This window comes from Mus caroli, unplaced genomic scaffold (genome assembly GCF_978045245.1).
Source record: "Mus caroli unplaced genomic scaffold, Mus_caroli_1 scaffold_4, whole genome shotgun sequence".
Classification (NCBI taxonomy): Eukaryota; Metazoa; Chordata; class Mammalia; order Rodentia; family Muridae; genus Mus; species Mus caroli.
The window spans coordinates 66,171,400-66,188,793 of record NW_028227259.1 but is presented as its reverse complement, the minus strand read 5'-3'; the positions used below and the strand labels follow the sequence as shown (position 1 = coordinate 66,188,793).

Genomic DNA, 17,394 nt, shown 5'->3' with positions numbered 1-17,394 from the left:
CTGCAGCTGAGTGCCCTGTCCACAGTGTCTGCACGCTCTGGCAGAGAGGGTGGCACTTGGGATTGTGTACAATGACTTCTTAAGAATAAAACCAAACATAGCAAAACCGAAAACCCTAAAGCACTTACGGTAAAGCAGCTATCAAATTTAGGTGGTGAATGTTTTCTGTGTTTTCAAAGCGATTACGAATTTAAAATTCTTACAACCAAAGAAAAAAGCCAATAAATTGATTTGAGAGTACCAATGGTATTAATTCACTATAGACAATACAGGGTTTTCTAGAGTACACCTAAGGGCTGACAATGAAAGGAGATAGGCGTTATCAAAATAAAAATGATACCCGATAAACTGATGTGCTACTTCCTGTTAAACACTAGCCTAAGAACATTTGGAAATAGTTCTCATCAGCGATCCAGGTGCTCCCACAGAGTAACTTTTGGTCTAATTAGCGTATTAAATAGTAAAACTGCTTACTTTTGACAAAACATTGCCTCTGGGCAAACAGGTTGATTGTGTACATTTCCAAAGAGCTGCTGCTGCTGACTTGTGGGAAAATGCAGAAGTTATGTGGAAATTCCCAACCTATAGCATTCCAGACTACATGAACATCTGGGGTAGTAAACTTTGAATACTGTCACTAAAGTGGAGACGTCCCAAACTCCATTAGGATTTAAGCTGCAAAAAGGTCATGGCGCTTGTGAAAACACAGATACCCCAGGGCTCAAAAAGAAACTAAGTTAAAGTTAAAATATTTAGTGTGGATAATCTATGGATTTAACAGAGAAAAGTAAAGAGAAGTTATTTGGCACAGATTATAAGGTTTCTGCTCTTTTACTTAGAGCTCAGCTTTGTGTCTTGCCATGATGTTGGAGTCAGTAATACACACACACAAACACACACACACACACACCACAAAGACACATACCACACCACACACATACCACATACCACACACACACATACACACACACACACACCACACCATACACACACACACACACACACACACACAAAGACACATACACCACACACAAACACACACACATATACTACACACCACACACACATATACACACACAAACACACACACACACACACACCACATACACACACACACACACCACACACACACACCACATACACACACACACCACACACACCCTGCCACTTTGGAGCTGAGGATGGAACTCAGGGCCTTGTACTTGCTAGACAAGTGCTTTAAATCCCAGCTTTATTTGATTTTTTTTTCAGATGGTTATTTAGGGAAAATGGCTTATTTCTACACGTAAGTAAAAACAAAGTGATCCAGTCACTTTGTTGAAAGTTCACCAACCACCAACTACTCAGTTACACTGCTCAGGAAGTGCAATGGAGGCACACAGGTAACCTGTGGTTACAGCACCCCCCTTTACAGTTCTCCTCCTTGTGCATGTGACCCCGAGAGATCAGGCCGCAGAGATTCTAGAATGTAACCACTAAACCTCCTGCTGATTAAATTTCTGCACACACTGTCCTGAAATATTAATACATAAATTAGGCTGACAATTAGAAACACTATAAATAACAAGTTTAATTTGATAGCTTGGCTACTGTAATAAAATTAACAACTGTTTCTCTCTCTCTTGCCATATTCATTTTCACCTTGGGGTTAAGTGAGACTGGCTTAAGTGCTCCTGGAACAAGAGGCATTTGCAGAAGGCCAGAGTGTGAAATTCATTCTCCTTGTTCCGGCTTTATTCCTGTTGACATAAAGGCTCCACATAAAACATTTCACACCAGAACACTGCCTATCCTTTTCATATGTATTTTTTCCCCTTTAAGGTCACTAAGTTAAGGTTCGTGAGAATAACGATCATATTCAACATTTGTTTGTGTATAGAAATTCATAGTTAATGTTCAAAACTTTGTCTTGTGCTATTCTAAGCATCTTCACATATGTTTTGTGACTCACTACATCTTACAATGGTGGTGTGAAGGCGATCCAGTGTGCTCCATTTCCCCATGAAGAATGGTGGTTATTCAGTAGCTTGTCCACGCTTACAAATGTTGCTGTTACTCCGTCCTTGATTTGATCTGAGAGGTGTATCCCCAAGTCCAAGTTTTTTTCCTACCACTCTCTGCAGTGATCTTCACTCTTTACCCTTTTATTGCCTCCTGTGATTTGTCCTTGTTCCTGTGTTCTCTAGTGAACACTGGACCTCTGCCTGATGAGTATCTAAAGTCAGTGTCTTGTGAAGGTATTCTTAGTTTTAGCACTGAGAGGCCCCTTTCATGGTAATGCAGTAGTATAAAGCAGTAATTTTTCTTCCCCAAGTCAGTTCAGGCACTATGGGAATCCTGACTCAACAATACAAGGGTAATTTGGATGGCATTTCCATTCTACACTATCTTGGGCATCTCACCATCATCACTATTATCATTAATAAGGTGACTGAGGGGACTCTGGCCAGCTGGAGAGTGGTGGGCCTGGCATTGGCAGGCCTTCCCTTCTCTACCAATCCCTCTGCTTTGCTAAAAACTATTAGATTACATTCCTAAAGCTAGCAAAAGCTTATTCCCTTATTTGGCCACTTCTGAGGCTGACTACCAAGATTCAGCTATCAAAGTTTTGAAGTCCAACAATCAAGAGCTCTCTTTAGCTCACCTAATTAACAGGTCTAATTAAAATTAAATACTTCATCTTAACTAGGGCTTTCCCCATTTACCTCCATAAACTACCATTTGCCTATGTCCCACATCTCTCTCTTCTTTATCCACAGGCAGTCCTTTGTCTGCTCTCCCTCAGTACAAATATTTCTCCCCCTCACTTACTCCTTTATCCCTTCTCCCTTGTTCCTATCCCCTTCTTCCTTTATGTCTTCCCCCCTGACCTCTGTCCCTCTGGGGCAAATAAATCTCCTTTGTGCTGAGAACACCGTCTTGGGTTGTCTTCAGCTGACTCTGAGGTTCCCAAATAGGTGTCTAAGGCTGATGGTAGACAGCATCTGATGCCACATAAAAATGACTCATCTACCCAGTCACATTAGAGAATTAAATTCTTTTTACAGATGGCCATGGGAATTTATTTGAAAACAGCCATTCCACATAACCTGCACTGATAAAATATTTGTGCCACTAAGAAGATGGTTTTGTAGATTCCTGTTGTCAGAACTTTGAAGGTACTTACATCCATACGGTATAAGGTCACTTAATATTGTTATTTTGACACCAAGCTGCTTCCTCCCCCTCAAAACCTCATGTTTCTGACGAGTCTTTAAAAAAAATTAAGAGTAAAATTATTCTCTTATATCTAAGTATGACACTATAGCAGTTTAAAGGATGATTGTCTGAATAGCATAAACTCTTACTATGTTAAAAATCAGAGGGAGAGCCTTCATGTTGCCTTATGGTTTGTGTATGAAGCTGACTCATGGATGACTCGTGTTTTAAAGGCTTCACCCCCTGGTAGAGATGTTACTGTGGGAGATCCTGGACACTTTAGGAAGTGGGGTCTCACTAAGGAAGACAGTCACTCAGAATTTATGCATAGGTATGTCTTGTCTCAGGCAGGGCCCTTCTCTGTTTCCCGTCTATCGTGATCATATCATGATCATCATATCATAGCCTTGGGCACACACTCTCCCTGCTGTGATGTTCCACCTACCAGGACCTGGAATTAGTGGAACAGAGAACACAAGTCTGACTTATTTGAGATGGTGGGTCCATGTGTATTTCCCCTGCAGGTTGCTGTCCCCTCACACACTTTGTCACAGCCATGGAATGTCTAAATCACATACTATCTAAATGCTTTTACATGAAGGATCATGTTTTGCCATGAATTCAGTCTAGATGTTCATTAACAGGTGTATGGATGAAGAGGATGTGGCGTGTGTACAAAATAGATTTTTATTTAACCACAAAAATAGCAACTTACTATTTGCAGGAAAACATATTTAACTGGACATTATCCTGTGAAGTGAAATAAGTCCAATTCAGAAACAAATATCTAATTTCCTTCCACATGAATAATCTAGATTTTAAAATATTTGTGAATAAAAATGTGTGTAAATATGTATAAATAAGAGATATGAGTAGAAGAGAGATTATTTGGGACAATGAAAGGGATGGTTTGAGAGGGAGAGTTGCAAGAGAAGGCGTTAGTGGTGAATACAACCAAAGCACATAATATGCCTGCATGAAAATGCTGTGATGAATTCTGTTATTTCATATAACAAATATATACCAGTAATAAGAAATGCATGAACAAAAAGTCTAGTTATTATAATCCTTTGCATATAAAGTTTCAACAATATAAAGTTTCAATTACTATTTTCACATGGTTAATTATAATTATGCATAATGGTAATCTGGACCCCAAATGAAGTAAAAATTCATCGTTACCTCAAGATCAGTGAGAAAACATTATCCATTCCAAATGAACAAAAGTATATAGGATTTCTCAAAGAAAACTAAATAAATATTTGAAGCTAGCATCTTTCATATTGACAGCAAGCAACAGGATAGGGTAAAATGAGAATATAATTTGTGAAAACAATTCCTAGTGGTATTTTACATGATTCTTGGATAAATAGAAAAATAAATAGAAAAAATAAAAGGTCTTAGAAATCACTTAACTTGAAAGTATATACAAAATTTAGGATAATGATTTACAAATACTGGTTTTCAGCCTTTCTGGTTTTTTTTTTTTTTTTTTTTTGACAATTAAGGAGGTAGGAGAAAACAGCCAAAAGTTGTTTGTAAAATAGTCTATTTCAATTAATATCACATACTAAGCTGCAATGTTCATCTGGGTAAGAGTTGTATGAACCAAGTTTAAGCTCTGACAGTAGCTACTGTGTCTGGTAGGCTTTAGAGCCTCACTGCAAAATTAGGGGAGGGTGGGGTGTACAAAGGAGGGTTAAAGTTGTCTGATCACTCAAGGTTGTTTACAGTGTTCAGATTTTGGTCAGTCCCACATATCCTTCATGGAGGTTGGTGTGTGACTGTGGAGCTGGGCTGAGAGGGACAGTTCACTGGTGGAATAACACTGATAGGATCATTGCCAAAGACAAATGGGTGATGGGTCCTTCCTTTTGTCCCAGCATTTTTTGTCAGAAGCTCTCCGATATCGCTTCCAGCTTCCTCTGAAGGGGTGTGTGGAAGCAAGTAGCTGCAACAATGCAGGGGTGCAGCCTTGGTTTTAGGGGTCAGCTATCCCAAATGGCTATGGCAGTACTCTCTGTGTTAGTCAATGACCTACTGCGGCAAGAGACAGCATAACCACAGCCACTCTTTCAAAGGGAATGTTTAATTAGGGCTTAGTCCATTATCATCATGGAGGGGAGCATGGTGGTCCACAGACAGACATGGTGCTGGAGAGGTGGCAGAGAGTTCTATATCTGCATCTACATCTGCAACAGAAAGAGAGACACTGCACCTAGCTTGAGCATTTGAAACCCCAAAGCCCTCTCTTGAAGCAACACACTTCATCAAACAAGGATTACCCTGTAAAGTAGCACCACTTCCTACTGACGAAAAATTCGAATCTATGAGACTATGGTGGCCATTCTTGTTCAAACCACCACACTATTAGAATCATACCCTCATAGATCAGCATGGAGGTTGGTGTTCCCTACCTTTACTTTATTCCTCCAAACTGAACTGTCTTTCTTCACCCCCCTGCCATGTTTTATGCAGCTAATGCTAAAGAAGTTTCTTGCACATGGGTTGTAGACAGCACAATCAGATATATGGAGTCCTGAGAGAGTGTGGGCTTCAGACTGGATATGCAAGTCTGAATGTTCATGTTCTTCTGAAATTGATATGCAGAAATTCTAACTCTGAAGGTGATGGCATTAGGAGTTAGAACCTTTAGGAGATAATTAGGGCATATATATAGGGTTCTTCTGCATGGGATTGTCCCTATATTAGAGACCTCAGAAGATCACTTGTCCCTCTACCATAAGAGGAAAGAATATAAAGACAGCCACGGAGGAAGTAAGACAGGGGGTATCACCAGACACCAAATCTGTGGGTACTTTGATTTTTGACTTCCCAGCTAATTTTCACAGTGAAGAAAATATTATTTGCGTGTCAAAAAAGCTTGATTGCTTTTATATCCATTATGTATTGAGCCTACTGTTCCTCTACAATTAGGTAAAAATATAACAAAATATTTCCAATATGAATGCAGATCATTTTCCCATTTGGGTGGGAGGAATCTTTTCACTGATGCCAGGAGACAATGCTGCAGTACCTTTGAGTTAGTACAGCTGGTGACTGGGAGCTCCAGTGTCAGGATGTCAAGAAAGACAAAACCTGAGTCCCAGCACCACCACACTAAAAAACTCCAGTACTCACATCAGCAAAACAAAGCTAGTAATTATGCCTTCTGACTAATCTGTGAATAGCAATAATTATACAAGGTCCTGGGTGCATATTAAATAATACCGGTTATTCACATCTATAAATTACAGCCATCCATGCACACTGCTTTGTTCTATGGTCCCCTGGATTCTAATGGAGCTGAAGAACTCGTGTGGCACTATGGCCACTGGGTTATTGTGGTAGCACATTCCTCACATGTTTGTGGTGATGCTGGTGTGTTCAAAGGGTACAGATATTCCTGTAGAAGCCCAGCACACAATTATGTACAGTACATAACACTTGATAAGGACAACTAGTGCTCAAGTTACTGAATTATGTATTTATGTTTCATCTTTACTGTAGTGGATATTCCTTATCCTTATAAACACAGTGGAGTTTGCTGAGAGGCAGTATGCCCTGTCGTGTGGCACAGCCTCAGACATCTTGATATTAACTGCCTTCTTGATTGCATTGTTTTCTGGTGTGTGATTCAATGCCATTATGTGTAAGTGTGCTTACTTCATTATGCTCACTATGATAGAACTACATAATTATTCATTCCCCAGGATGCAGCCTGTATCTAAGTGACAGATGGCTTCAATTCATCTCACAGTGACTCTAGAGGGAAGAGCTATGATGTAACTTTGATATTTGTGGAAAGGCAGGATATAGAGGGACTAAGTGAACCCTCCAAGGACACTCTCGGGGGGGGGGTTCTCCTTAGAATCTAATGAGTCAAAACCAGTGACAGGTTTTACAAACCTGCCTAGTATAACAGTCAGATTCCGATGGCAATCCACCAGTGAGCAACAAAGAACCACGGAGCTGAATTTGAGCGGTTTTTTTTTTTTTTTTACACCTCTATGCAGATTGTGATCGATCAGAAGGTATATGGTTTGACTTATGAAATTACTGGTGTTTACCTGGAGACTTTTTTTTTAAAGACAGCTACAAGTTGCATTATTGTGGAAGAAATTACATCACTGATGGTTAATGGTTCCAAATGCTTTTCAAGCAGCTGCATTTTTTCAAGGTTGGGAAGTGAAACAGACTCAGGAGAGAACAACAAATTGTTCTATACCATATATATTTTTTTGCATCAAAGATAAGATGCAGCTATAATGTAATCATTCTGACAAGAGTTCTTCTTAATGGGAGCAGAATGTATACCCTATGCTTAAGAGATTGTCAGTATGTGTTTTGATTTTTACTTTCAATAACTTTTCATGGAAAGAACAATTGTTTTCATAAAAAGATGGTTTAATTTGCAAATATGAGGTTATCAACATTGTCAAATATTGAGGGTTAATGCATAATTCCTAAAAACTATTGGCTGAGATGAACAAAACTGTATGCATGGTAGAGAAGATGGACTTCATTTGGAAAAGACACGCCCTGTTCCTTACTCTCTGGGGAGTCAAAATGGTCTTGGAGGTTTTATGAAGTTCAGTTCAGTTAGGAAACCTTCCTTTACTTATTCATTTTTATTCTTTTTGTGGTGTGTGTGTGTATGAATATATATGTGTTTATGTGTTTTCACATGTATGCTGACATGTATGTGCACTTGTGTGCACATGGCGGCTGTTGGCATGTACTTTGAGTGTTGTCTACTTTGTTGATGAAGGCAGGGCTTCTAGCTGAGCCTGGAGCTCTTGTATAGGTAGCCAGATTGCTCTGGGGCCTTACTGTCTCTGCCTCCTGAGCACTGGGGACACAAGTGGGCCACCATGCCTGTCAGGGTTTTGTGTGGCCTCTGGAGGGTCTAACTCTAGTTCTCCCACTTCCACAGCAAGCACTTTGTCCATTGAGCTGTCTCCTCAGCCCTATCTTGCATTAGATACTAGAATGATAATGTCTTTGTGCAAAATGATGTTTAAATTATATATAATTCTTATATCCATAAATTCATTAACTTAAGTGTTTTCATAATAACCATGATGGATATGATATGATGGAATACAATTGTATAAGGAAATGCAAAGACTTTTTAATTTGTATCTTTTGTGTCTACTTCATTACTTACATTGCTTCTGGTTTTAAACAATGCTGAATGTAAGTCATGTGTGAGGACAGAGGGTCCCTACCTTCCAATGTTCATAAAAATCACATGGGAGAATGCAGAACATTTTCCCCTGCCATTTTATCCACTTAGTCCCCACCTACTTTCTCCTAAGTTCTTAAAAATCCTATGAATTTTGAAATGATAAAGACTTCTTTATTCATTCACCTCCTCCAGGAATTCTTATGTTTACAATGTATGTTTGTGTGTATGTGTTTGTGTGTTTGCAGATAGATACACTAAGGAAGGTTGTTGAGGTCGCCAGATAAGCTTGGGTGTCTGTCTTCACCTTTCATTTTCTTTGAGATGGTCTTTTGTCCAGTGCTGCATAAGCCAGAGGAGCTGGCGTGAAATCTCCTGCCTCTGCTTCCTGTCTTGCTTTAGGAGCGCCAGGATTGCAGACACAGAAGTCTCCACTCAACCTCATGTGGGTTCTGAGGATCTGAACTGTGGTCCTTGGATTTTCACAGCAAGTCTTTAGCCCTGGAGCCATCCTTCTTGCTCTCCAAAGGAATTAATTCTTTTAAGAGAAAACCTCTCTGATCTAACATAAGCATACTTTCCCCCTATTTCTTGCTGTTTTGCATTATTGGAAACAGGGTCTTCACTATGAATAGTCCTGACTGGCTTGACACTTCCTGTTGCTTTGGAACTATTCAATTTTTTTTTAATTCTGTGTATAAACGGACAAAAACTTAGGCTTACCAGCATCTAATTGATGAGTGTAAGGTAAATGGTATTTTCAGGATGATGCCAATAAAATAGAGGTGTTTTTACATTTGAGCACTGAACACTGTAAATTTCATGCAATGTACTCCTGATCTTTTTTTCTTTTCTAAAGTGCTTCTCTTTTAATGAAACAAACCCAAACGATGTACAGTCAGGTTCACGTTGTGCAGTTCACAAGCATGGAAAAACAAACAAACAGAAGGACAGAGTTCCAACACAAGAAGCTAACCCAAGATTCGGCTGGATTTGCTGCCAGGGGGCTTTCTCCCTCATGGCGCTGGGGCTGGAGCCACTGGGCTGGGCACAGGACCAGTGGGCACCAGCTTCTCTTCCATCTGCACCAGGTTGGCTTGGAAGTCTGTGTCGACATTTTCGTGGATATTCTCCCTTGAGGTCTAAGACATCTCCAGAGTTTGCTTTAGAAGAGTTACCACTCAGTGTTCCGGCAACTCCGAATCTTCCCTGCCACCACTAGACTTGGCACCTGCTGACTTGGCCCAAGATGGGGGGTTCTCATCAGGTGTCCCAAAGATGTTAGAAGCCATTGTTCTTCCTCACAGGCTGTTCTGTTGGCTCATTAAAGCCTAATGAAAAGTTGGACCCACCACCTGGAGGCCCCAAAACCTGGGAGCTGTTCCTGATGTTAGGGTCCACACCCTTGAAGGTGGTGGTAGTGGTCATGGCACCAAGGGGCGAGGTAGGCTGGCCCTGAAAATGCCGAGGGGGACTGGGACCAACCGGCGCAGACGACTCCACAAGCTCAACCACTTGGGCTCCATGAGCTTCTACCACTGTAGTCCTGATCTTATTATACTACAAAGCTCACAATTCAGTTTTGATTTGTTGAGGGGCTACTGTGACTTATAACAGCAAATAGCCAGTTATCATGTTGGCTTTCTTTTTTCACATCTGGCCTTACCACCGCAGAACTGTATCGTTGCTCATAAACCAACCTTTCCATTTGGTGAGGCAGTATTTTACAAACAAAGCTCTGCTCCACATTTGTTTATTTTGGCTTCTAAAAGCACCAATGTTTTAAAAGAGAAAGGAAACACAATAGGAATATAGAACCAGAAAACCATAAAGCAAAGTGAAGGATAAATCTTCTGTCACAAATATACCTAAACCCCAGAGAAGCATAATGTTTTCTCTGTTTAAGATATGGCAAGTTACCAATTACATATATCTTTGTTATAATTATTTTCTCTTCCTCTTGTACCATGTCATATTTCTTGTGGTAATTATTCTTTCATATTGTTCAAAAGAGCTAAATGTCTTGGGTATTCAAATAGGTATGGGTACAGGTGCCTATACTAAGCAAGACCATAAAAGACCCATATTCAAGGTTGAGGTAAGAGGTGGACAAACATTTAACATATCTTGTTCTTTCAATGGATTACTTGCTGTAGGTACACTGGCATGGGAAATTGACAGAGAACATCCTGGCAGGATGACAAATCTCTTAGCAGTAAGCAATGAAGACCCTTGTGAAATAAAGCTTACATATGCATATACTCATGCATACAAATGAAACTGTGATTTCATAATCACACTGCATGGGAGACAGGTTTCACAGGATTAACTCAGATCATATACAAAGCAATTAAATAGACAGAAAGCTCAAAACAATGAACTTCAAGGGGACATCAAACTATGTCGTTGTCGAAATACGTTATCTAGAATATCCTGTTTCCAACAAAAATTTTGAGAGATGTAAGGAAATATACTTCATAGAGGAAATAGAGGAACTACCTCTAGTATCTCTAATGCCATAGCAAAGATATCAAACAAGCTACTATGCATAAAGGTAAGGAAGTATAGGAAAGATATTTAAAGAATTAATAAGGTATGAAAAGAGTGAGTGAAAAATACTAAATATCTAGGAGACGAAGTTATCTAAAAATGTAGAGTTGAAAATTATAATTATAGATAAATCTTCCTAGAAAGCCTAATAGTAAATTCAATATATCAGAAGAATCTACAAAAGATATATCAATAGATATTATCCAGACTGAAGCAGATAAACAGAGCCTGAGAAATGTAGTACAGAAAACAACAACAAACCTGAGAGTTCTTGAAGAAAGGAAGGAAGACATGAACAGAAAATTTTCTTTTTCAACAAATGAGACAACACTTTTTTTTATGATGTATTTTCCTCAATTACATTTCCAAAGCTATCCCAAAAGTCCACCATACCCTCCCCCCCACTTCCCTACCCACCCACTCCCACTTTTGGGCCCTGGCGTTCCCCTGTACTGGGGCATATAAAGTTTGCGTGTCCAATGGGCCTCTCTTTCCAGTGATGGCCGACTAGGCCATCTTTTGATACATATGCAGCTAGAGTCAAGAGCTCCGGGGTACTGGTTAGTTCATAATGTTGTTGCACCTACAGGGTTGCAGATCTCTTTAGCTCCTTGGATACTTTCTTTAGCTCCTCCATTGGGGCTCTGTGATCCATCCAATAGCTGACTGTGAGCATCCACTTCTGTGTTTGCTAGGCCGTGGCCTAGTCTCACAAGAGACAGCTATATCAGGGTCCTTTCAGCAAACGCTTGCTAGTATATGCAATGGGAGACAACACTTTCTAAAGCTGATAAAAATATTAATTATGTATTCATGAAATTTAACAAGATGCAAGATCGATGCAAACAAATCATCAATTTGATTAATTGTAGCATAAGTCTGAACACAAAGAAAGAAAACACTGAATGGAGAAAGGAAAGCCGATGATCCCCTAGAGCTTAGCAATACCATTACTGAATTCTCTTCAATGACAATGGAGGACAGAAAGCAGTGGGATATATTATCAGCATAATAAAGAAAGCAATTAAAAAACCTCCTGTACATGGAGAAGTCTATCCCATTAAAACTATCTTCTTAGGAAAAACACAAACCTTTAAGGTCAATATAAACTACTTCAACAGTAGTAATCAAGGCAGTGTGGCAGGAGTAGAGACAAGGTTATCAAAGAAGCAGGGTGAAATCCAGAGAAAGAAGCACAGATTCACAGTGAAGTGATCTCCAACAAAGATATCGAAACAGTTTTGGGGCGGGAGAGGTTGTCTTTCCAGAGTGGCACAGAGACAGATGGGTCAACATGAAGAAAGTGAATCCCAATCTCTGTCTTTGACCTTAATCAACTTAACCTGAATTGTAGATCTAAAAGAGAAGTCAAGAGATGGTAGAAGAGAATAATGCTATTTCAAAGTGGAAGAGGGCCTTGCTGGACACAAGATGCACTGACTGACAGTCAAAGTCACATTTCATAGGTAAAATTTTCTTCTTTTCCTCAAAAGATATCACTTAGAAAATGAAAAGGGCATAAACATATTGAAATGCATGTATGACATAGGACTTTTAGTATATTCTCAAAACTCACCAAATCACACATTTATGCTTTTTATTGTTTATAAAAGATTGTTAGTTATGAGACTATGGACCAACACCCCACCCTTTAGTAACATAATAAATTTACTATTTAGTAATACAGATAATTGATCTAATTCAAAATGAGTTAAAATCATTGACTACAACCTCACCGAAAGCATAGATGATTGGTTGATTAACACCGGACAAGATACATAACATCTGCAACATTTTTAGATATTGTAGTGGGTAATTAAGGGATTGCCCACTTGAAGACTGGTTGTCACCTTATAATGCAAAGCACATGAGTTTCCTATATATCTTGATGGAACTATCAGATGACAAATGAATTTTGGAAAATGACAGGTTCAAGGTTAAATAAACTTTCTGAGCCAACAATTTCACTCACAGTCATTTAATTAACAAAAAAATCGATCTTTTTGTAAAGGTTCATATAACTCAAACTGGAAATAATCTAAAATTCAATTAAAAGGATCATGTATAAAGTTTTCAGTGTGTTTATAAGGCAGAATACACAGTGTTGAAAAGATTGAACCCCTCAAACATATTACAATGAAAAGTCAATCTTGAAAGTCTTATGGCAGAATTGAGGCAAGAATATTGATTGCAACATTCTGTTTGAATGAAGCTTAAAGCCACAACTAGCCAATGTGCGTAGAAATGAGAAGGGTGGAGCTTATATGGAAATGACCAGACAAGTGTAGTTCTCTTGGGCAGTGAGTGGGTAATGGAAGTGGTCTACATCTTTAGTGGAGTTTGATTACTCAAGTGAATATATTCTCAAAGCTCACAAATCATATGTTTTCATACTCTATATTTTTTATAAAAGGATTGTTAGTTATGAGGCTATGGACTAACATTCTTTTATTCATTAATATAGACATAAGTCTTACATCCCCCCTTTACAAGTAGCCATGGAAAGCAGTGTGGGCAGAGACAAGTATATGGATGCTCTGAATCTGACAAGTTGTGATTGGTGCCATTTTTAATATTTTTGGTTTTTATTTAAGAAACTTTCTGGTGATTGCAGTCCAATTATGTCATCTTTACTGTAGACAAGGATACAGGCTATCACATTTAATTTTGTATATTTAATTCTTAAACACATCTACATAATACTAATGAAAACAAAACTCACAGTAACAAAAGGATTCCTTAAGGGCTGGGGGAAATCTAAAATTCTTTCTTAAAAATCTTCCTTGATTGCACTGGACTGTGATCAATTACTGGAAACACAGCCTGTTGATTTAGTTCCACTTGTCAAATGACCTTTAGCAGTACGTAAATACTTTTTGATGCCAATAGGTTATGAAGGTGTTCAAGAGGACCCAGTCTGAGTTACCTACTTATCAAGTCTGATTCACTGTATTTGCCTTATGTCTCATTTTCTAGTCTTCTCCCTCCCTCATGGTCTCATCCACTCTATAAATAAAAGCCAGAGTAATATTCTTAATGTATCAATTTCTTCATGAAAACTATTTGCTTTTTCTCCTGTATATGTTGCAAAAACAGCCTTTTAAGATTCTTAGTAATTACAGGGCACATTCCCCAATGTCAGTAAGTGATCTTACTGCACAAAGGTGCCATATTTGAATCTGTATGTGTAATTGTATCATCAGCATTCAAACTTGGCTGTCAACAGCACTGCATATTTATGGAGTCTTGCTGGAAGGGCTCTATCCATGGTGCTGATCATCTATAAATGAATGCAGTGGAGCCCTGGCTCTTTATTAGTTACTGAATTTGGAAACAAGGCATACACATTACATGTAGAGGGAAAAATAGAGCAAAAGGCTGATGTTTAAGAATCAGTGCTTATGCAGTGATTTTCATAGCTAAATGAGGATGGTTTCTGGCAGGACATAAATCTGAGAAATGCAAAAAAAAATTTACTGGTTTTGATGAGTAGTGAGTAAAGAGAACACATAAGGAGAGGATGAAAGCATAAAGGCTTAACTTGATGAACATTTGGAGGCAGGTACAAAGAACTCATCTATCTGGCTGGATAATGCCAAATGATGAAAGGCTTGGCACATCAGTCTCTTGAGTTCAGACTTTATACTACAGGTGATGAGGGTACTGAGATATTCTGGGTTGAGAAGGAGAATATGAATATTTCTTTAAATACAAATCAATCTTTCCTATTGAGAAGATGCCCATGGACAGTCAATAGGTGATGGGAACTGGGAAGGAGAGTGGTGGGAAAGCATCAGGTGAGGTTTGAAGAATGAGATCTGGAGGTGGTACCAGGAGTTCCATGTAACTAGGACCAAATGGCCTCCATGATATTAGTCACATCCGGTAGAAATGTTCTGCTTCTGTGTTTGTCTCCTTAATCGGACACAAGAGCCCAGGACATACAGTCTCCTTTATATTGTTATGATTATATCAGTTACAATAATATATAGAATGCAGAAAGTTTCATCCTTAAGTCCTTGACTGAAGGACCACTGCCTTGCAATACAGATGCTATTTTTCTTGGTCAGTTCAGATAATGTGCATAGCCCTAAAGGTCTGCACCAGAGGTAGAAGCTGCTTCATGTGTCTTGACAGATAAGTTCTAGGCTCTTATGCATTCTTAAAAGCTGCAGGTTCTGGTGGAACTATATGGCTAGGGTAGTGTAGCTTTCTGCTACTTCTGCCTCAGCTTTCTGTTGCCTTATCTCTTTGCCTTTTCCTCTTTAAATCAGCAAGTTATCTAATATGAGTCATATAACTTAATTTGCATAAACAATCACAGTAAGCTCCCAATAAGTGAATGAATGACTGAAAGAATCACTGAAAAATATGGAAAATTGGTTATTCTACTATGACAATTTTTAATTAATGTGAACATGAAATATTTATGACTTCTAGTAATAGAGTCATAGAAGAGATCCCAGAACGGAAGCTGTTTCAACCAAGACTACAGTTTTCTGTTCCTTCTGTTTCCTTTATTGCCTCATGGGTTTTATAACACACTATTACCTGTGCTTTCTTTCCTTTCCACCTAAATTCTATTCATCTTTCAAGTGCCAGCTTAAGCTATAAAATCTTCTCAACTCATTAAACTTCATAATGCACCTAATTCCACTGATTTTTTAACGCTTACTTTAATTAACCTTGAGCTGCCTTGAGATATCTCTTGGGCTGAAATATTCTTTTCAACATAATTTAACACATTTGCTGTATTTTTACTATCTTTGTGGCACAGTAAAGGTGCTGGATGGGAAAAGTGGGGTGAAAACATATATATAAGCAGATCCTGTAGGGACTCAGCATGTCAGTAGAATGAAACAAAGCAAAAACACGATTATTGTTATCAAAGAAACAGAGAAACGATTAAATATATATGAGACAATAAACAACGGTACAAATTAGGACCATCATAGATTTGATGATCCTCTGAAAAGTCACACCAGTTGGTAGCTGCAGATTTTTTTTAATGTCATACAGTTCCTGTCTTCCTAATAAATGTTGCTTTCCACTTCTCATCTCTAACTTCCACATATCATTATCTGGCCATGATGACTGATCTAAGGTTTGGACATGTGAAGTCAGCTAGGCTAAAGTTCTTTTGTTTCTTAATGATTTTAATTGAAATAGGTTTTTATCATGTCACCCCTCTTTTTCCTCCCTCTAATCCTTTTCAGTTACCCTCCCTCAAACCCTTCCATCCCCCTGCTTTCAAATTGATATTGATAACCTCTTTTTCATTGATTATATTTGTTACACGCATACGCACGCACACACACACACACACACACACTTGTGTATATATAAAATAGAAAATGCTGAATCTGTTTTTGTTGTTTATGTGTCTGTGGTTTCAAGGTTGACTGTTCTTCATCGTAGGAAGATTTAGGGTCTCACAGCTGAGAGAGGCTAATTTTCCTCCCATTAGTTAATAGTTGCTTGTGTGTGTGTGTGTGTGTGTGTGTGTGTGTGTGTGTGTGTGTGTGTGTATGTGTGTGTGTGTGTTTGTCAAGGGTGGGACCTCTAAAATTTCCCCTTCCATGCTATCATCCCAACAAAATTGCTATTGTTCTGGTTTTATCTATGCATGCATTTCTAAAAGAGACAATCTCACAGCAGACTTTCTGGTATTCTGGCTGTCATCTTTCTGTCCTCTCTTCCATGTTGATCTCTGAGCCCGAGATAAAAGAGCTGTAATGCATAAAGGTAGAAGAAGTGGCACTCAGAGGTCATTGGTAACCAACAGCTGTCTAATTGAACTCAAGGGCCACTCAGAAGGAAGGAAATCATGACTTGTACTAGAAACCCAGCCAAATTCCAGAAGCCAGTGAGGTCACAGATTTCAGGAAATAATTTACTACTACCAATTTGTTAGACTGGCACAATTTCTTACTACATTATAAATCTTAACCTTGTACCCACAGTTAAATATAATTGCCATCCCTCATCAAATATGCTTCTCTTTATAGAAAATTGAGGCCGTCACTTAAAACCACAGCTAGACACAATGTAGAGATCAGTGGATTAATGGGAGTCCCAATGGATATGTCTAGTCCAAAGTTTTTTCTTCTGAATTTTCTTCAAGTTCCAGCTTTTTAGTTCATTAAAATCTGTAAAATTGCAACCTTGGAATGATCTCTGGCTACATCCACTTCTGCTAAGGAGCCTGTCTGAGAGATCTTGTGTCTTAGTCGGGGTTTCTATTCCTGCACAAACATCATGACCAAGAAACAAGTTGGGGAGGAAAGGGTTTATTCAGCTAACATTTTCCACATTGCTGTTAATCACCAAAGGATGTCAGGACTGGAACTCAGGTAGGTTAGGAAGCAGGAGCTGATGCAGAGGCCATGGGGGGATGTTCTTTATTGGCTTGCCTCCCCTGGCTTGCTCATCTTGCTTTCTTATAGAACCCAAGACTA

At 38.9% G+C, this 17,394-nt stretch overlaps 1 protein-coding gene and 1 pseudogene across 1 annotated transcript in view; both read right to left on the bottom strand.

Annotated features, from left to right (window-relative positions):
• Nwd2 (NACHT and WD repeat domain containing 2) overlaps positions 1-17,394 on the bottom strand; it is a 162,634-nt gene that overhangs the window by 111,837 nt on the left and 33,403 nt on the right. The window lies entirely within an intron of this gene.
• LOC110295109 (jupiter microtubule associated homolog 1 pseudogene) lies at positions 9,358-9,814 on the bottom strand (annotated as a pseudogene).